The sequence below is a fragment of the Helianthus annuus genome, chromosome 12, assembly GCF_002127325.2.
Source record: "Helianthus annuus cultivar XRQ/B chromosome 12, HanXRQr2.0-SUNRISE, whole genome shotgun sequence".
Lineage (NCBI taxonomy): Eukaryota > Viridiplantae > Streptophyta > Magnoliopsida > Asterales > Asteraceae > Helianthus > Helianthus annuus.
This window is the reverse complement of record NC_035444.2, coordinates 41,630,243-41,653,503: the sequence shown is the minus strand read 5'-3', so window position 1 is coordinate 41,653,503 and position 23,261 is coordinate 41,630,243. Positions and strand designations below refer to the sequence as shown.

General features: G+C 39.5%; 1 long non-coding RNA gene across 1 annotated transcript; it reads right to left on the bottom strand.

Moving 5' to 3' along the window:
• Positions 1-1,831: 1,831 nt before the first annotated feature.
• Positions 1,832-18,287, bottom strand: LOC110896525. The gene is made up of 2 exons (XR_002567964.1): positions 18,208-18,287; positions 1,832-1,858 (listed from the first exon to the last, which is right to left on the bottom strand). It is a non-coding gene; the product is annotated as an uncharacterized LOC110896525 (long non-coding RNA).
• Between the last annotated feature and the right edge of the window lie 4,974 nt (positions 18,288-23,261).

Sequence of the window (23,261 nt, the reverse complement as noted above, 5' to 3'; positions counted from 1 at the left end):
CTGATATTTTAGGACTTATTTGTTTGTCGTACAAAAAAAGTTTTTGAACTCCCGGTAGAAAGAGACTTCCCTAATGACAACGTTTTTAACGCCACCCCATATCCTTTCCTTTTCCAAATATTTTTACGAATACGCTTTTTGATATTGAAGTACATTTTTTTTGGAACTGCCATGGTTTGGCCCAACTCTTAGACCCAAATTTCTTGATTTAAAACTCCAATTTGGCCAATTAAAATATTTCCCAATATGGCTATCAGTATTTTCCTTTTTTACCCTAAAACATGTAGATCACTTATTAGCACAATTTATGCATCTATTTAGAGCTTTATTATCTAGATTTCTCAGTAATTTGTAATTTTGAAAAGTTGGCAAACCTATCAAATTAAGAATTAGCCTATCGTATGGCACATGGTGTAGTACTTTATTCTTTCATAATTTCAACAACTTTTGTTGAAATTTATTTTATGTGTTTTTTTGGTTTTTTTTTGCTTTGGCTCTATGTCATTTGGTATCAAAGCTCATTAGCAACTTGATTGTCAATGATGGAGGAGTTCAACAACCAACTAAAAATGGTGCACGGGTGGCGTAGAAGGGTCGTGGAGAGCAATGGATGTTCTCATTGCTAAGTTTGACAAAATACTCACAGCTATTGAAGAACTACATACCATGATCGCATATGGTTGTAATGGTCATGAAAATTTTGTAGGTCCGTTTTTCTCAGAGGAACTATTACGAAACCTAGTCCCTGTTTATCACAAACACGGTCACGAGTGCGGAAACTACGTGACGGTTCAAACCAAACAAAGTAATGCTGGCAACACAATAGATAACCAAAGATTCACTTTAGATTAAAAGGACGAGAACAACATCAAACATATACACACAATGCTTGAATGATAAACTCTCAGTAGTCTCTCTATGCTCTCATACCTTAACTGTTAAACACACCAAGCTATATATACTGTCCTCAGACGAACCTTGATTGACGAAGATTCATGTGTGACGAAGATAGAACCTTCGTCACACACAAACAATGACGAAGATTGAAGGTTCTCCAAGCATGGGTTTGACAAGGATTGACTCTTCGTCAAACACTAAACAAGGACAAAATATATGACTAAGTTAACAGAAGACATAAGATAAGACTAACTATATGTAAACATTATGCACACAAGCATGTGTTTAACATACATTACAAAATACAGAGACAAACATCGTACCAAGTAGGATAGGAGGATATCCGACTAGGTAGATTTCACGAAACTTACAGACTCGATAATAAAAGACTAAATAACATACAACGTAAACAAGACAAAGTTATAGAGACATAAATGCACCAACATATTTTGAGGGTGGTGACTACATCAACAATCAGCGTCAAACCACAAACCAAATGGTCAAATAAAGATGCTCCATCGCACACTTGGTAATATGATTCATTGTCTATGTGTAGTAGCCAAATAGGAGGGATGCAACACTTTCCCAAGCTGAATTTGCCTATAAAAGTGTGGTTCACAGCCCTATATAAAAGGTTCACCCTTTTCGTTGTTGGGAATCATGTTCATATGCAGCGGATGTTTGTGGTATACTCGAATCAGTGTTTGTCACACCCCAACCGATGGCGGAAACATCGGGATGAGACGAAGTGTGTATAGATTGCAAGAGACGTCATAACACTATGTGACAATATTTAATTTAATTCAAATTTCATTGCAATACTAAATGTCATACAATATTCAAAACAAAATACAACATTGTTTCAACAAATAACATAACATTAAAAGATAAATAGATTAAAGGTGTGTATCTAGTCCACCCTAAACTTGTTTCATCAATCATCCATACTTCATTAGTCAACCTGCAACATGTATTAAAATAGAGTTTCAATGCAAAGGCAATGAGCGAGTATACAAATTTGTTTACATAGCACAATAGAATAAAAAGGCTCAAATCCAACATGAACATAATAAAATAGTTTCAGCCATGCTAGTTCACGCAGTCCAAGTGATAGCCCAAGTTTCGAATGCGTTAAAGTGCCTGTCCCAAAGTTTCACGGGAGGTTAACATGTCTCATCCTAACAATACCCCTCGACTACAAATGGGGGAGGTGCATTACCCCTTTAGCGCTACTATTGTTAAGGCGGAACTACACACAGGGATTAAACGTTCACATAGCACAAAATAGTCTCAAGTATCACAAGTTTCATGTTTCATGTTTAAATGGATAGAGCATGTTTCAAATAAGTTTCAAGTGTCACGTGTTTGAATATAGAATACATGTTGTATCCCAAAAGTGTTTAAAACAAAAAGGGATCGAGTATACTCACATAATTGCTAAGTCTTTCGATTATCCAAGTGTTGACGAGTGTATGAGATTAGAGGGTTGGAACACCGAGGTCACCCTATATGGGCAAACGTAGGTGTATGAGTAATCGGGATTACGACGGAGGATTTGAAGCGGAATATAAAGTGTAACTAGTTAATATAAATCTGTATATATATAAATACAAATACGTATATTTTATATAGTTTAAGTAATATTTTAAAATTAATTCTTTCAAAAGTATTGTTGAAATATTGTCCAAAAATAAATATAATTATGCATTTATATCTATTTTATATATAAAAAAATTAGTCGAATTGATAGGTTTTGTTTTTATAAAATTTACATGTTTTATTTCACGGATCTTACGAAAAACGGGCAGAGTTTCCTCTGTTTTTGGACGATCCCGACAACCAAAGTGTCGATATAAATTTCAAAATTCAACAACAAAACAACATATAATTATACATACTTCTATGTATTCTTTTATAACAAAAAAATATATAAAGCGGTTTTGTGATAACGAGAGGTATAAAACAATATAATTGGAATATTTACGTAGTTAAAATACCGAGTGCACCGAGACCTCAGTCGACCAAGTTTGACTAAGGACTGGCTCCGAATACGAACCAAGCCAGCTGTTGACCAACGTTGACTGGCCCGAACGGAACATGAGCCGCAACTGAATTAAAACAAACCTCCCTTAAAAATCATTATTACAACTAATCCAACAGTTGCAAGAATTTAGTTATGTTGTAGTTTGAAGGATTTTGAAGTCATTTAAGCCCTTTAAAGGAATCATGTCCTTTTATTTTAAAAAGAACACCGATCAGACTTGAACAACCCAAATAAAAGGTTTTTGCTTTGATGTTTTTTTGTTGAATGTATTCTTCATCATGTTTATTTAAACAAGAAAAGAACGAAAAGGATTTTCATAAACAACGAAACTCAAATGAAATAAGGAAGATTATATACCGACGATGTCAACACGAGTTCCGACAACCGAAACTTGAACCAAACTGATGTCGACGACGGAGAGACGTGACCCGAACTAGAACAAGCCCGAACCATAGTTGAACCAAAGCTCGAATCCACTGACCCGAAACCCGAGTTACGGCTGACCCGATTCTGAACCCGTTGACCCGTTGCAAGAATTTAGTTAGTCTAACCCGTCGCACCGAACCGAGACGACTCCTGAAACCCGGACCAAACTTGAAACATCTCCGTTTTAACTGTGAGACCTGTCGGATCGAAACACCACCGTCGAAAACGCCATTCGCCGCTGTCGACTCCTTTATCGTTCTCCCTTTCTCCGCGTCTCTCCTCTCTCCCGTCTGTACACGCGCTGCCGCACACCACCGGGAAATGGTGGTGGCCGGCCATTAATTTGAGTAACAAGGGGTTGCTTGTCACACCCCCAAAATTACCACCTAGGGAGTGCCCCTGTTAGGCGTGTGACGACTAGCAATGAGCCACCAATTACATTGAATCACAAGTTTGCAATAAAACTTCGTTGTTTAAAGTTAATAAAATCCCAACCTACATCATTCAAAAACCATAAGTTTAGCGGAAGCATTAATGAAACGTAATATAAGTGTTATCCCAAACGAACATAATATAAAAAGTCTGATAATAAATCCAGCAAGCAACCATGACCACTCACGTCCTCCAGCCAGCAAGTTCCTGCTGTCTTAGTACCTAGGGACCTGCGAGCATGTAACACACGTATCAGACAAAGCTGGCGAGTTCACAGTTTTAGAAAACGTTTGTTACCCGGTGTATGTAAAACAGTTTAATACCCAAATGCAAGTAATATTGTTAATATCTCATTTCCAAACACAGACGGCTCACGGACTGCCCTTCCCACGTACTCCTATCTAGTACTGGGCCAGACTGGGTCATTAGTTCACCTCCGTCCTCTACAGGCACGGGGTGAGGGTGCCAAACCTAAGTAGCGCTACTAACTAATACCCGATGAGGGACTTACAAAAGATGATAGGTGAGAATATTAACCAATATACCCGTTTTTACCCAAGACTTAACCCCCCCATGGGATACCCACTGACTGTCCCCAACCACTGGGACGCATGCTCGAATGTAGTGAACTCACCTGGGATTGCTCGGTAGAATTAATTATTCGTTTAACCATGGTGATTTACCAAGCCCTATGATATTTACATTTAACAGTCAGTTGTATACAAGCACATCACATATCGTTTCACATTGATCACAAACTAGTGTACACAAGTATTATCTTTCGGTTCATGTTTCTGTTTTACACAACAACTATCTTTCGACACATCATCATTCGACATATCAGATATCATTCGACACATGACCTATCTTTCGACAAACCCAGCTATCTTTCGAGCACAACAGATATGTTTCGAGTACAACAGATATGTTTCGACTAACACAGTTATCTTTCGATCATCAACAATGTTTCGATCAACAGTTATCTTTCGATACTACGGTTATCATTCAATCACAGCAGTTTTCATTCAACAAACAGTTACGGCACAAACCCTAATTGAGCATCAAGCATCACCGTAAACATGTATCCAGATCTAACCCGTTTAACCCAGCAGTTTATGTTATACCATCTAACAAAACAAGACCTTAATCGAAACCAACATCCATGCTAACTAGTCACCAAGATTTTACGCATAATGTCTAACGACCTAATTCACATACACATTCATCATATCAGAATTTGTTAATCGGTTAATATGTAACACAAAACAACAAGTATGTCCTTCGGTCGGTTGTGTGTCAATCATCAACTCAAGATAACAAGAAATCATCATACACCAACTCGACTAATTAGTATCATGTCATAAGCAATCATAATTGAACACAATCATCTTTCAACTATCAATGGTATTACCCCAACTAACAATTCAAGACAACATAATCGTTTAACGTAAACTTCATAAACACAACGATTAGTAGATACAAGACTAACCGAGATTATCAATGTATCGAAAGAGGAAAAAGGGATTCTGAAATCTGCTGCCGTCGCACAAGAGGGAACTAGGGTTTGGAATTTCGATTGGTTCTGTGCATTACTACGTAACTGTCGTTTAATATACGTAAGGTTTTGGGCCTGGGCCGAAGGTTAAGGCCTTTAGTCGAAAGACTGGGCCTTGGCTCGAAGGATCTTCGAAAGATGAACTTTCGGATCGAAGGTTATCGAAAGTTGGTTCCTATGCTTCGTGATCCCTCGAAGGTTGGAACCTTCGAAGGTTGGATCTTTCGGTTCCAGGATCCTTCGGTCGGATGATCTTGGGTTGAAAGATGTCTTAGTATGACTCAAATATTTCAATACGTTACCCATAAACAAATACAAGTTTGCACATATACCCACTAACACAAGGATCTAGGATATGTAAATACAATACGGGAGTCGGGGAATAGAATAATACTAACCTCAAGAAGTCGGGTTGTCACATCATCCCCAACTTGAAAGAAATTTCGTCCCGAAATTTAGCAAATAGGTACGAGAGAGTGAAGTGACAATTCAAGATTGTTGCGGATTTTCCCCAGGTGTTACATCATCCCCAACTTGAAAGGGAATCTCGTCCCGAGATTCACTAGTTTTGCTTGACTCTGCCTTGTCTTTGGGAAAAAGGTGAGGGTACTTTAGTTTCATCTGATCCTCGCGTTCCCACGTGAACTCCGGTCCACGCCTTGAATTCCAACGAACTCTAACAATCGGAATTCGACTGTGCTTACGCGCCTTGACCTCCCGATCCATGATTTCAATAGGCTCTTCAACAAACTGCAGCTTGTCATCCAACTTGAGCTCTTGAAATGGCACAACTAGTGTCTCATCAACCAGACACTTCTTTAGTTGGGAAATGTGAAACACATCGTGCACATTGCCTAATTCCGCAGGTAACTCGAGCCTGTAAGCGACCTTGCCGATTCGCTCTAGAATTTTGAATGGCCCAACGTAACGTGGATTAAGCTTGCCACGCTTCCCGAAGCGTACAACACCCTTCCACGGTGAAACTTTCAACATGACTCGATCATTAACTTCGAACTCCAAAGGCTTCCTACGCTTGTTAGCATAACTTTTCTGACGATCACGCGCTGCTGCCATGCGATCCCTGATCCGAGCTATATTTTGTGAAGTTTCCAGAATGAGTTCAGGACCTGTGAGTTGGCTGTCACCTACCTCAGCCCAACAGAGAGGAGAACGACATTTCCGCCCATACAATGCTTCGAACGGAGCTGCCTGAATACTTGTGTGGTAGCTGTTGTTGTAGGAGAACTCTATTAGTGGCAAGTGTTTCTCCCACCCCTTCCCAAAATCGATCACACATGCCCGCAGCATGTCTTCAAGTGTCTGAATAGTGCGCTCACTCTGACCATCCGTCTGTGGGTGGTAAGCGGTGCTTATGTCGAGTTTCGAACCGAACAATTTATGCATAGACTGCCATAATTCAGAAGTAAAGCGTGGATCTCGATCTGAGATGATAGAAGTTGGCACTCCGTGCTTAGCAACTACCTCCTTAAGATACACTGCTGCAAGTTGCGAAAACTTATCTGTTTCCTTAATTGCTATAAAGTGTGCCGATTTCGTGAGTCGATCAACAATTACCCATATAGTATCGTTTCCCGCCTGAGTTCTTGGTAATCCAGTAACGAAATCCGTAGCGATCTGTTCCCATTTCCACTTAGGTATTTCTGGCTGCTGTAGTAGACCCGAAGGCTTCTGGTGTTCTGCTTTAACTCTAGCACAAGTTAAGCATTTACTCACGTATGTGGCGATGAGAGCTTTCATATTCGGCCACCAATACATAACCTTAAGATCGTGATACATTTTGTCTGACCCCGGGTGAATAGAATATCGTGACTTGTGTGCTTCATCCATCACAAGTTCTCTAAGATCACCAAACAGAGGAACCCATATTCTTTCCACGATGTAGTAGATACCATCAGATTTCTGCTCCAGCTGCTTTTCCATACCGCGCAAACCCTCAGCTTCGATGTTCCCTTCTTTCAATGCCTCAGTCTGGGCCGTACGAATCTTATCAGGAAGGTTGGGATGAATAGTGAGTTGTAGTGCGCGAACACGTTTAGGCTTTGTCTCTTTGCGGCTAAGTGCATCAGCTACCACGTTAGCTTTACCTGGGTGGTATTTGATGGCACACTCGTAATCGTTGAACAACTCTACCCAACGACGCTGTCGCATATTCAATTCTTTCTGGTCGAAGATGTGCTGAAGGCTCTTGTGGTCGGTATAGATGGTGCATTTCGTGCCGTATAAATAGTGCCTCCAAATCTTTAGCGCAAACACTACTGCTCCTAACTCCAAGTCATGTGTCGTGTAGTTCCTCTCGTGAACCTTCAACTGTCGAGAAGCGTAAGCTATCACTTTCTCGCGTTGCATCAACACGCAACCGAGACCCTGAATCGAAGCATCACAATAAACTACAAAATCCTCAGTGCCATCTGGTAGGGATAAGATTGGCGCGCTGCATAACCTTTGTTTCAAAAGCTGGAAAGCATCCTCCTGTTTCGTCCCCCAAGAATAGACTACTTTCTTCTGTGTTAACAAGGTGAGGGGCTGTGCAATCTTTGAGAAGTTCTGAATGAAACGACGATAATATCCTGCTAGACCGAGAAATTGTCGCACCTCCGAAGGGTTCCTTGGTGCCGCCCAATTTCTAATGGCGTCAATCTTGGCAGGATCCACATGTATGCCCATCTCGTTAACTATGTGCCCCAGAAAATGTACCTCCCGAATCCAAAAATCGCACTTCGAAAATTTCGCGTACAACTGCTCCCTCCTCAGGAGTTCTAGTATAAGGCGTAGATGTCGTTCGTGATCCTCCATGTTCTTGGAGTAAATTAGAATGTCGTCAATAAAAACGATAACGAAATCATCAAGGTATGGCTTGCACACGCGGTTCATGAGGTCCATGAAGACCGCTGGTGCGTTGGTTAACCCGAATGGCATAACTAAGAACTCATAGTGACCGTATCGCGTCCGAAATGCAGTTTTGGGAACGTCTTCCTCTCGGACCCGTACTTGATGGTAACCCGACCTTAAGTCGATCTTGGAGTAAAAACTTGACCCTTGCAATTGGTCAAACAGGTCGTCAATACGCGGCAAAGGGTAACGGTTTTTAATTGTCATTTTGTTAAGCTCGCGATAATCTATACACATTCGTAAGGAACCATCCTTCTTTTTCAAAAATAGGACTGGAGCTCCCCAGGGGGAAGAGCTAGGTCGGATGAAACCCCTATCCAACAGCTCTTGGAGTTGATTCGATAGTTCCTGCAGTTCTCCCGGCGCTAGACGATAAGGAGCACGAGCAACTGGGGCTGCCGCGGGGGCAAGATCAATCTGGAATTCCACCTGACGATGTGGAGGTAACCCAGGGAGTTCCTCAGGAAATACATCAGGATATTCCCGAACAACTGGAAGATCCTCGATCTTCCTTTCATCAGACGATGAATCGGTAACAAGAGCTAATATAGCAGGATAGCCCTTACGCAAATACTTCTGAGCCTTCATTGCCGAAACAATACTAACTGGGGTCCCGCTGCGATGACCCTGAACTGATAAAAATTCTCCACTGGAAAGGGGGACACGTATGATCTTCTCCTTACAGAGAATCTCCGCTTGGTACTTGGACAACCAGTCCATACCAACAATCACGTCGAAGCTTCCAAGAGTAATAGGGATCAAGTCAATGTCGAAGACTTGACCCAGAAGATCGATTTTACACCCAAATAGAACATGCGTAGCTTCGATTGTTTTACCATTTGCGATTTCTACTATGTGTTTCATTACGAGGAGTGTAGGACTTAATCCTAACTGGGAACTAAACTCTAAAGACACGTAACTCCAGTCGGCACCAGAATCAAATAAAATAGAAGCAATAGCACCGTTTACCGAAAACGTACCAGTAACCACGTTGCCGTCGTTCCGCGCTTCCCCAGCTCCCAGCACAAACCCGCGCCCACGCGCAACATTACCCCCGTTGTTCCCTGTATTGTTGTTCCCATTACCACCCCCTGTGTTCTGTCTTAGCTGAGGGCAGTCTCGTTTGAAGTGCCCCTCAGCCCCACACTGATAACACCCCCTCTGAGTACCCTGAGCTTGCTGAGGCTGTTGCCTACCCGTCTGCTGCGCTGGCTGCTGCTGAGCTGGAAGTGCGGCCCTACAATCCTTGGCCTTGTGCCCCGGTCGATTACACCGATGACAAACCCGAGTACACTGCCCCTTGTGATGAAAATCACACTTGTTGCACAAGGGTAACTTCCCTGCATATGATCCCTGCCCTGATCTGTTGCTCGAGTTCTGATTCACTGATGCCGTCTGACTGAAACTGCGGGTGCTGCCAGTATCTGCCTTCTTCTGAGGCTGTGCTGAGTTGGACCCCTTGTCTGTATCGTTCCACTTACGCTTGCTGTCTATGGCAGGGGTAGTAGCTGTAGTAGCGGTAGTAGTAGCAGTGGTAGTAGAAATACGCGGTGGCAGATCCCCGCTCTCCACCTCCTGATCAGTGATTTTATGCGCCAAACGAACGATCTGGGTCAGGTTGTTGAGGTTTGCGGCAGTGACCAAACCCTTCACTCGTGGGGGTAACCCCTTAATGAACAACTCGATTCTTCGTGGCATGGGCCGAGACAAGTTCGGACACAAATCAGCTAACTCATACGACCGCTTCACATACGCCTCGATTTCAGACCCCACCATTGTCAGATGATAGTACTCATTCTCTAACTTCGCTATCTCATCTCGAGGACAGTATTCCTCTCTCATCAGTTCTTTGAAATCCTCCCACGTAGTGGCGTTCGCCGCCTCAATCCCTAGCAGTTGGACCTGGGCATTCCACCAAGTCAAGGCACCATCCAGTAGTGTGCCTGCAGCAAACTTTACCCTATCCCCAGCTGGGCAGTTACATATCGCAAACACTGACTCCGCCTTTTCGAACCAGCGTATAAGCCCCACAGCCCCTTCAGTGCCACTGAAGGTCTGTGGCTTGCAATCCATGAATGTTTTAAAAGTGCAGACCGGTGGGTGAGGCTGGTTTTGTGGCGCCGGTTGACCTATTAACGAGAGAAAATAAACCAACAAGTAAGATTTGAGTTCACGACTCAAAGGAAAGGAATGTCTGGTACATGTCATACCAGCCTGATAAGCTGCCAAGGCTGCAGCCACCTGGGCGTTGAGTAATGCTTCTAGCTCTGCTTGGGTCATATGAATTTCGCCACGCCCACCACCGCGGCCTCCATTACGTCCACCACGACGACCTCCACCACGTCCGTTCATGATTCTATAAGTATGGGGAGAAGTAACAAATTAACTGACTATTTCAAACAGATGTCAAGTATTGCTATAGTATTCACAGTTTTTGAGGTTCTAACACAACATTGACTAACAACGCGGGATTCCTTTTTCACACTAGTCGAGATTTACTGGGACTCACATGCACCCCACGTTGTTATTATGTGTGCACCCATAATAATAACCTGATTTGCATGCTTATCTCAGTTCCTCCCTACTCATGTTAGAAGGTTTCCCCTAATCCATGCAGTACGACCGTCGATATCACAACATAGATCATGTAAACACAAGAAGAGTCCTACTCTTAAAACACATAGTATGGGCAGGTAGCATAGTAATTCATATTGTAACATCATATGTGCGTTCGAGTGTGATACCAATCATAGGTATGTACTAACTATGCTATACAATAGTAAACAAGAGACGAACCTCGCTGCCTGGAGTTGAGTGTCATGGTCCATGTCGTATCAGTATGTCGTATCAGTTCAGTTATAGTCTGGTTTTAGAAAACATTTTTAAAACCAATTCACTATAACCAGTGGCTCTGATACCAAACTGTCACACCCCCAAAATTACCACCTAGGGAGTGCCCCTGTTAGGCATGTGACGACTAGCAATGAGCCACCAATTACATTGAATCACAAGTTTGCAATAAAACTTCGTTGTTTAAAGTTAATAAAATCCCAACCTACATCATTCAAAAACCATAAGTTTAGCGGAAGCATTAATGAAACGTAATATAAGTGTTATCCCAAACGAACATAATATAAAAAGTCTGATAATAAATCCAGCAAGCAACCATGACCACTCACGTCCTCCAGCCAGCAAGTTCCTGCTGTCTTAGTACCTAGGGACCTGCGAGCATGTAACACACGTATCAGACAAAGCTGGCGAGTTCACAGTTTTAGAAAACGTTTGTTACCCGGTGTATGTAAAACAGTTTAATACCCAAATGCAAGTAATATTGTTAATATCTCATTTCCAAACACAGACGGCTCACGGACTGCCCTTCCCACGTACTCCTATCTAGTACTGGGCCAGACTGGGTCATTAGTTCACCTCCGTCCTCTACAGGCACGGGGTGAGGGTGCCAAACCTAAGTAGCGCTACTAACTAATACCCGATGAGGGACTTACAAAAGATGATAGGTGAGAATATTAACCAATATACCCGTTTTTACCCAAGACTTAACCCCCCCATGGGATACCCACTGACTGTCCCCAACCACTGGGACGCATGCTCGAATGTAGTGAACTCACCTGGGATTGCTCGGTAGAATTAATTATTCGTTTAACCACGGTGATTTACCAAGCCCTATGATATTTACATTTAACAGTCAGTTGTATACAAGCACATCACATATCGTTTCACATTGATCACAAACTAGTGTACACAAGTATTATCTTTCGGTTCATGTTTCTGTTTTACACAACAACCATCTTTCGACACATCATCATTCGACATATCAGATATCATTCGACACATGACCTATCTTTCGACAAACCCAGCTATCTTTCGAGCACAACAGATATGTTTCGAGTACAACAGATATGTTTCGACTAACACAGTTATCTTTCGATCATCAACAATGTTTCGATCAACAGTTATCTTTCGATACTACGGTTATCATTCAATCACAGCAGTTTTCATTCAACAAACAGTTACGGCACAAACCCTAATTGAGCATCAAGCATCACCGTAAACATGTATCCAGATCTAACCCGTTTAACCCAGCAGTTTATGTTATACCATCTAACAAAACAAGACCTTAATCGAAACCAACATCCATGCTAACTAGTCACCAAGATTTTACGCATAATGTCTAACGACCTAATTCACATACACATTCATCATATCAGAATTTGTTAATCGGTTAATATGTAACACAAAACAACAAGTATGTCCTTCGGTCGGTTGTGTGTCAATCATCAACTCAAGATAACAAGAAATCATCATACACCAACTCGACTAATTAGTATCATGTCATAAGCAATCATAATTGAACACAATCATCTTTCAACTATCAATGGTATTACCCCAACTAACAATTCAAGACAACATAATCGTTTAACGTAAACTTCATAAACACAACGATTAGTAGATACAAGACTAACCGAGATTATCAATGTATCGAAAGAGGAAAAAGGGATTCTGAAATCTGCTGCCGTCGCACAAGAGGGAACTAGGGTTTGGAATTTCGATTGGTTCTGTGCATTACTACGTAATTGTCGTTTAATATACGTAAGGTTTTGGGCCTGGGCCGAAGGTTAAGGCCTTTAGTCGAAAGACTGGGCCTTGGCTCGAAGGATCTTCGAAAGATGAACTTTCGGATCGAAGGTTATCGAAAGTTGGTTCCTATGCTTCGTGATCCCTCGAAGGTTGGAACCTTCGAAGGTTGGATCTTTCGGTTCCAGGATCCTTCGGTCGGATGATCTTGGGTTGAAAGATGTCTTAGTATGACTCAAATATTTCAATACGTTACCCATAAACAAATACAAGTTTGCACATATACCCACTAACACAAGGATCTAGGATATGTAAATACAATACGGGAGTCGGGGAATAGAATAATACTAACCTCAAGAAGTCGGGTTGTCACATTGCTGGTTGGTGGTTTAGGATGAAGAGAACGAGGGGTTGTAGGTTGATTGTGAGTGGTGCTCAACCGGAGCTATCGCCGGTGTTAACTCCGACCGCCGGAGTTGAAGGGAGGAGATAGGGAGGTGGAAGGTCAGATGATGTTGTGTGATGACTGCTCAAATAAACGAGAGGGTGAGGGAGTGGGTCATGATCTTGTGTGAGCTTGCAGTATATAGATCGAGAGGGAAGAGGAAAGTGAAGATAGAGGGGTTAGTCTGTGTTATGTATGCGGCTAGGGTTTGAACACCCTTTGTTTTAACTGCTATTAATAGATCCAGAAATTGCACATTCAGTCCCTGTGTTTTAATTAGTTTGGTTAGGTTTTGCTATTTTAAAAAGAACCAACTTAAACAACAGAACTAACTAGGTTGGTTTACTAACTTTAAAATTTTACGAGACTGCCTAGTTTATTATGTAAAGATAAATAAATAAATAAATAAACTTTTAAATAATAAAAATTTATTAATTTAATTAATTAAACAAAGTATAGATAACCATGTTTGTAACGAATTAGATTAAAGAAATATTTTCGACGATTATAGCAAAACGACTAATACATGGACACAAGGTTTCCAAAGATAGGAATATGAATAATGGTTTCTAAATATGGAAAGTTATGAAAACGCTGGGCGTTACAGTCTCCCCTCCTTTAGGTAATTTCGTCCCGAAATTTATTTAGAAGGAAGACTTGAAAGGGTTTTTGGCAAACAGAAGATGTTTGTTTAAAATAGTGTCTTTGGAGTTTGAGACAACAGAGTATAATTGAGGTACAAGGGTGAACGATTGATCTAATAACGATTATTGAGTATAAGAATAGCATAAGTATCGGATAGACAAGAGTAGTGTGTTAAGAATGAGGTCTCGTCGTGGATAATCGGATATACTGCCTTTGTGAGTTGTTTAAAGTTTGCATTAGGTCCAAAAAGGTCTGCAAAACACTGAATTTCTCATGGCACCTTTCACGAAAGTTTGGTAACGTGGTGAAAACACTTATATATAGGATGTACCAGCGGCGTATCCACCATGTTTTGACCATGTTAGGTCCGTTTCGTTATTCGTGTCATGTTACGTTCCGTGTCTTACCATACACAATAGTACACTCTATGGTTCTCATACGCCTATCACTATAATCCCGTGTGCACCCGCGATTATATTGACCGTCGCATGATCCGCATAGCTTGTACTAGTTACGTATGACTCAAGGTATACATAAATTTTGAAAACAAGGATGCGTGAGTATAGAAATGTAGCATATAAGCATGTTTACGTTCCAAATAGTATAAGTCCAACGTAAGCGAATCCTCCGGGTTTCGCCCGTGTACATGTGCGAATGTATAAATTTTTGAGTAAAAAGCATGAGCATAGTATAAGTTTAAATTTGAACACGCACGTGAGCATAAACACAAAACGCATGCCAGGAGTATGAGTAAAACTATAAGCGTAACGTGTATTAAAAATGAGCATAAATGTGAGCACAATTTGAGCACAACGAATGACGTGAGTATAGACACAATTCGTATAAATGAGAGTACAAACAAAAGTACGAGTATAACAGAAATCTTATAAACGTGGGTATAAGTGCGAGTACGAATATAACGTAAATCGTATAAATGGGAGTATAACTGCGAGTACGAGTATAACATAAATCGTATAAATGAAAGTATAAACACGAGTACGAGTATAACATAAATCGTATAAATGAGAGTATAAATGCGAGTACGAGTGTGAATACGAGTATAAATATGAGTATAAACACAAGATGCATGAGTATGGATGTAAATGTGAAAATTAAGTGTAAAACATGAATGTTTAAGTATGAATAAAATACATGTGTATGAGTATAAGTGTAACAAAGTTGTAAAAGTACAAATGAAAACATAACTCGTATGAATATGAATACGAATGTAGTATAGACATGAATGTAAGGACAACGTAAATGTATAATTGTGAGTGTGTGTGTATAAACGTAAAACGTATGAATTTTGAATGTATAAATATGGATATAGGAATTAATGATTTTGTTTACAGTATAAATCGAAATACACAAGTTTATGCGCGTAAAAGATTAAAAGTTTTGAGTATGAAAGAAAAAAAAGAACGAGTGACTTGCGTGTGATTGTTGTGAGATATTGATTAAAACGTGTAAAATGATATACATATATAGTTGTTTGCGCAAAACGCGAAGTTAAAATAGATTGAGTTGTCATGGAATCTAAAAATCTAGTTTGTGAATGTAAGGAGAATATAAAAGAAAACATCTTTTGATTATGCGAAATGATACTTTGTAAAAGAATGGAAATGCTATTATGGTTTTAAAAGAATTTACATAGTTGCGAATTTGCCGGTTCTTATGAAGTTTCCTTGCCCACGTGTTTTGAATTTAATTGGCGTATCGAGCGAGGTTTTGAAAAGTTCTTGTGATTAACAAGCTTGCATCGTTTTAAGTAACTTTTATATTAGAAAGTTTTGAAGTTTATAGATTCTTGAGGAAAAGTTGATCCTTAGAAAAAGGAATTTGGTATACGAGCTTAGTGATTGTTAAAAAAAATGTTTTATTGGTTTTGAAAAGGAGTTTTAGTAAATGCTTAAATAATACTGGTAATATTTTATAGGTGTGTGCGAAAAAGTTGATTTGATTCTCAATTAAAAATAGAAAGTCTCTAGTTTAATGATATGTGATGAGCTTGTTCTAATAGTTATGTTGAATACAAAATTCGTGGACAATGGTTTTGTTAGACCGACTAAGTTGACGGGTAGTATTTCGTGAAATTCTGAATGTCGAGAAACAAGTGTCTACGGAAAAGTTAAAAAAATTTCACGTGTGTAAGCTATATGAAAATATAGATTGTAGGATAAGAAGTTCATTCATATAAACAATGCATTTTGAAATAATTAGATATTTGACTAACGATAATCGATTTAGATGTATAAATGATCGTGTTTACATAACATAGTCTATTAAAAGAAAGTATCGGTAACGATCACCTAGATAAGGGAATCACCCCAAATCCGTTGATGATGTCGTTGTAAGATGAGAAAAGAAGCGGAGTTAATCATCAAGTTAAGGAAATCACTCCTATCTCGATGATATGTCTCTGTTCGTTGTTATAAAAGGGTAAATAAAATTACGTGAATTCATGCATGCTAATAATGTACAATCGTATGAAAAGTAAGAGTATGATGTTGCGCAAAGATGAAATCTCGAAAAATTGTTCAAAAGTGACAAAAGATCGAAAATAATAAAGCGTAAGTTCGAATAAAACTTGGATGGTTCCAAACGGAACATTGACTAACCAAAGTGATCGAAAGATCTTTTGGAATTAAGAAACATGCTTTGGCCTAATAGGTGGAATACTCTCGCCGATATCTCGGTTAACGGTATTCACCCTTCCAGTTATTACATGTTCCCAATCCATCGAAAATTTCGAGACTTGGCGGGATTTTTGAAAATCAAGGAGTGGGACTAGTCGACGAGGTGCGGGTTTCACCCCTAGCTTGACGACTTCGTACCCTAAGTGTGGTTGGTACTCGTTGGGTCAAAATTTAATTTCGACACGTTAACGAGGGTCCACTAGAAATTGAATTTGAAATTTCCATTAAGATGTGGATTTCACTCCTAACTTAATGGTGTAACTTCGTGCAACAAAATGAAATCAAGCGGGATGAGAGTTGTTTACCAAATTGTGGGTTTCACGCCTATTTTGGTAAACTCGTCACTTTTGTACAATACGAGTTGTCGGATTTAGATTAATCGAGTAAAATGTATGAGGAAAAGTATATGTCAAGGATGGATTAGACGAACAAGTATAAACATGTCAAGAATGGCACCTAAAGAATGGAATAATGAAACAATTATTAACTCATAAAAAGTATGTCACAAATAACACATGAATTAGAGAACAATGAAGCAAATATTAACGCATAATAAAACAAGTATAGCATGTCAAGCTTTAACACACAAGTGGCAAATCATGCTTAAAAGATCAAAAGAGAATCAATAAAAGCAAATAAAGTAGCATGCAAGTAGTTTCAAGCAAAACATACGAATAAAGCTCTAAAACTATAGACTAGGTTAAAGCATTCCTACTTTTCCTAATTCCCTATAGTTATGGCTCTGATACCAATCTGGTATCAGAGTACTCCTACTATAGACTAGACAAAAGTAAGGCAATCCTACCTAATTCCCTATAGTTATGGCTCTGATACCAATCTGTCACACCCCAACCGATGGCGGAAACATCGGGATGAGACGAAGTGTGTATAGATTGCAAGAGACGTCATAACACTATGTGACAATATTTAATTTAATTCAAATTTCATTGCAATACTAAATGTCATACAATATTCAAAACAAAATACAACATTGTTTCAACAAATAACATAACATTAAAAGATAAATAGATTAAAGGTGTGTATCTAGTCCACCCTAAACTTCTTTCATCAATCATCCATACTTCATTAGTCGACCTGCAACATGTATTAAAATAGAGTTTCAATGCAAAGGCAATGAGCGAGTATACAAATTTGTTTACATAGCATAATAGAATAAAAAGGCTCAAATCCAACATGAACATAATAAAATAGTTTCAGCCATGCTAGTTGACGCAGTCCAAGTGATAGCCCAAGTTTCCAATGCGTTAAAGTGCCTGTCCCAAAGTTTCACGGGAGGTTAACATGTCTCATCCTAACAATACCCCTCGACTACAAATGGGGGAGGTGCATTACCCCTATAGCGCTACTATTGTTAAGGCGGAACTACACACAGGGATTAAACGTTCACATAGCACAAAATAGTCTCAAGTATCACAAGTTTCATGTTTCATGTTTAAATGGATAGAGCATGTTTCAAATAAGTTTCAAGTGTCACGTGTTTGAATATAGAATACATGTTGCATCCCAAAAGTGTTTAAAACAAAAAGGGATCGAGTATACTCACATAATTGCTAAGTCTTCCGATTATCCAAGTGTTGACGAGTGTAAGAGATTAGGGGGTTGGAACACCGAGGTCGCCCTATATAGGCAAACGTAGGTGTATGAGTAATCGGGATTACGACGGAGGATTTGAAGCGGAATATAAAGTGTAACTAGTTAATATAAATCTGTATATATATAAATACAAATACGTATATTTTATATAGTTTAAGTAATATTTTAAAATTAATTCTTTCAAAAGTATTGTTGAAATATTGTCCAAAAATAAATATAATTATGCATTTATATCTATTTTATATATAAAAAAAATTAGTCGAATTGATAGGTTTTGTTTTTATAAAATTTACACGTTTTATTTGTTTTATTTCACGGATCTTACGAAAAACGGGCAGAGTTTCCTCTGTTTTTGGACGATCCCGACAACCAAAGTGTCGATATAAATTTCAAAATTCAACAACAAAACAACATATAATTATACATACTTCTATGTATTCTTTTATAACAAAAAAATATATAAAGCGGTTTTGTGATAACGAGAGGTATAAAACAATATAATTGGAATATTTACGTAGTTAAAATACCGAGTGCACCGAGACCTCAGTCGACCAAGTTTGACTAGGAACTGGCTCCGAATACGAACCAAGCCAGCTGTTGACCAACGTTGACTGGCCCGAACGGAACATGAGCCGCAACTGAATTAAAACAAACCTCCCTTAAAAATCATTATTACAACTAATCCAACAGTTGCAAGAATTTAGTTATGTTGTAGTTTGAAGGATTTTGAAGTCATTTAAGCCCTTTAAAGGAATCATGTCCTTTTATTTTAAAAAGAACACCGAACAGGCTTGAACAACCCAAATAAAAGGTTTTTGCTTTGATTTTGTTTGTTGAATGTATTCTTCATCATGTTTATTTAAACAAGAAAAGAACGAAAAGGATTTTCATAAACAACGAAACTCAAATGAAATAAGGAAGATTATATACCGACGATGTCAACACGAGTTCCGACAACCGAAACTTGAACCAAACTGATGTCGACGACGGAGAGACGTGACCCGAACTAGAACAAGCCCGAACCATAGTTGAACCAAAGCTCGAATCCACTGACCCGAAACCCGAGTTACGACTGACCCGATTCTGAACCCGTTGACCCGTTGCAAGAATTTAGTTAGTCTAACCCGTCGCACCGAACCGAGATGACTCCTGAAACCCGGACCAAACTTGAAACATCTCCGCTGTAACCGTGAGACCTGTCGGATCGAAACACCATCGCCGAAAACGTCATTCGGCGCTGTCGACTCCTTTATCGTTCTCCCTTTCTCCGCGTCTCTCCTCTCTCCCGTCTGTACACGCGCCGCCGCACACCACCGGGAAATGGTGGTGGCCGGCCATTAATTTGAGTAACAAGGGGGTTCTGGGTGGTGGTTTAGGATGAAGAGAACGAGGGGTTATAGGTTGATTGTGAGTGGTGCTCAACCGGAGCTATCGCCGGTGTTAACTCCGACCGCCGGAGTTGAAGGGAGGAGATAGGGAGGTGGAAGGTCAGATGATGTTGTGTGATGACTGCTCAAATAAACGAGAGGGTGAGGGAGTGGGTCATGATCTTGTGTGAGCTTGCAGTATATAGATCGAGAGGGAAGAGGAAAGTGAAGATAGAGGGGTTAGTCTGTGTTATGTATGCGGCTAGGGTTTGAACACCCTTTGTTTTAACTGCTATTAATAGATCCAGAAATTTCACATTCAGTCCCTGTGTTTTAATTAGTTTGGTTAGGTTTTGCTATTTTAAAAAGAACCAATTTAAACAACAGAACTAACTAGGTTGGTTTACTAACTTTAAAGTTTTACGAGACTACCTAGTTTTTTATGTAAAGATAAACAAATAAATAAATAAACTTTTAAATAATAAAAATTTATTAATTTAATTAATTAAACAAAGTATAGATAACCATGTTTGTAACGAATTAGATTAAAGAAATATTTTCGACGATTATAACAAAATGACTAATACATGGACACAAGGTTTCCAAAGATAGGAATATGAACAATGGTTTCTAAATATGGAAAGTTATGAAAACGCGGGGCGTTACAGTGTTCATGTTTGGAAAGGAAGTGTGCAGAAATAACAATGAACAACGGGTATGATAAGAATGAGAGGACAATTCTTGCTTCGATTTAAGAGCTTCGGCCAACCTTTGAACAGCAGTGCTTGTTTCTTTAAAACGATTCATCTCAATACCACGAGCGTTATTAGCAGCTCGCATTTGCTGCAATTGGCGTTCCCTTACTTCATTAGCAGCCTTCAATCGTGCATTCTCAGCCTTAAGTTGATCAATTTCAGCTTGTTGGGATGTAATATTAGCTTGTTGTCTTTGAACAGTCGACTTCAACGTGTTCATCTCCAACTGTTGCTTGATTACGTCGGTCTTTATAATGTTCATGAATGCTGATTGCCTATCGATCTGACCTGCAGCAGCTTACAATTGAGAGAATAAGAAATCTACCTTTCGTCTGGCTGCATTTCAGAAGATTTTCTTTGTCGGCGTTCTGATCTATGTTGAGAAGTAGTTTCTCGAATGGTGGATGCTATTGTGCGTGTAGGTACCGCTTGTGGAGTGATAATCAGCGTTTCAGTAGTAGCTGAAGAAACCACAGTAGGTGGTTCAGTTGATCGAGGAGGAGAATATATTATAACAGAAGCTTCTTCGGCCGTGAGACCAAGATTTGGATCCATTTCTGCTTCGTGAACAGTTTCTTGTTGTGACACAGTTGGCTGAACAGATGACGTACCAATATACTTCCTGCTCTTTCTCTTTCTTCGAGTAGCAGTTTCTTTTCTCTTTAAATGTTCAGCCTCAGTATCAGACGGAACATAATCAGCATCCTCCTCCTGTCTAATTTTTCTCACCTTCCTTTCACCACGATCATCAATATAGAACTCATATCCTGGCTCTGGCTGATTATCGTCAGACTGAGAATCATCTGTATCACCTCCAGCTGAACTAGCACCAGTTGTGCCGGTAGCAGATGTACCAGTAGCACCAGCATCTCCACCATCACCACCTTCGTCATTACCGTCACTATTGCTTTCAGAAGAATCCAACTTCTTGTGTCCAAACTTATCTTCCATCATCTTCTTCAACTTTGGCTCTTCGTCGTCCGATTGGCTGTCGTCGTGACGCCATTTATCGTTTGCAGGAGCGACGTACTCTGTGTTGTATAAGGCTCCAAACATCTTCCTTAGAGGATCAGATTCTGTGTATCTCTTTGTAGAAAAACCCTTGAATATCCGTAAAGACTATTAGAACATAACATCAATTTTGAGAATATCATTATCTGCCTTCGGAAGCCCTGGATGTTGAACATTCATAATCATCTGCATGAATCTGGGATACATCCAGAATTTATTCCCGGAAGTACGAGAACCTGTTCTTCTTAAGTTTTCTTTCATGTTTGCGAAGATGAACTTTGAAATGCTGAACGACTTGTTTAAAACTAACGCGACCATCAATCCGATGAGATCATTTCCAGCCATATCATATCCAGCACGACTTTTACTTATACATTGAATAAGAACGTGCAGCAAGAACTTGTATCGTAGCGGCAATCCAGCTTTGTTGATCTGCCCAACAAAGATATCACCAGTGCACTTCATTCTAAGTAGACAACCACGCGTGCACAGGATCGGAATAGCATCTGGAGCGCTTGCATCATCTTGAAGTTCCAAAACAGAGTTTAAAATCTCCGGAGACACATCTACGTTCAATTGATTAACCTGCCCTCGAATAAGCTCCTTTCTGTCAACTTCTATGATATTAGCAGTTTCCTAGAAGCCCTTAATCAACGACTTGTACACCGGTGTTGAGAATGTAACGGCTTTGTTTATCCTTGATTCCCGTAGCCATTGAGTAATTTCTTTGTAATCATCAAGCTTTCCTTCAGGATCTAAGAACGCTACTATATTGTGTCGAGGTTCGGACATGATTTCTTCTTCCGTTTTGTTAGTTTTCTTGGTGGCCGGCTTATGTTTTTGTGCTTTCGGAGCCATTCTGGATACGACAAATAACCGCAATAAGACAAAAATACATAACACTTATAGAGTACATACATGTATACACTTTTAATGTACATTGTGAACATTAATCATGTATAGACATACATACTGTATAAAGTGTTAAGCATGGACACATATGAAAATTTTCTAAGTGTTGAACAGACGAAGATTGGTCCCTTTGACGAAGATTGATTCCTTAATGATGAATATTTAATATTCGTCACCTTAGCTGACGAAGATTCATTGGTCAGCAAAAGTCAATTATGGTCAACTGTTATGACGAAGATTGAAACTTCGTCATTTTTAAAGTTCGTCATTTTAAAGTTCGTCAATTTAGGGTTCGCCATTCCAAAATTCAATTTAGGGGTTTTGTCATACAGGATTCTTCGTCAAAACAGGTTGAATTCCAGTTGATTCAATATCAATCAACATCCAAATAGCCAATATAAGGAACCCAGAACCCAGAATTTTAACCAAGTATTATGCAATCAACATCAATGTCCAACACCCCCAAATTACAAACAAAACATCAATAACCCCAAACACCCCTGTTTCAAACGATTTAAACATTTCAAATGAAAGCACATACTATAACAACATTTTAATCAACAAACCGAAGCAAACATCAAACAAAACTTTAAACATATGTCAACCTAATACCTAGTTCAATACGTAAAACAAAACCCAAATAAATCATCAATATTCACACATAAGACCTGTTACATTCTAACACATCAAAACATAAACAGATAATAAATGCAAGAACATGAACAGTTGTATATGAGATATCATCAATCAACAAATCTCAAAGAGTTTTCACAGTCATCGGACACAAACAGTGGGTTTGATGAGGTTATATCATGATTTTGGTGTATTTTGGTACCTTGGATTTGTTAAAGAAAATAGGGGTTTAACAAAAGGTTTGAGTCCGTGAGGGGTTTCGGCGAAGAAGATAAGTGAACAGTGTTGGGTTTTTGAAAAAGTAAAACCAAAATTCCACATGGTCC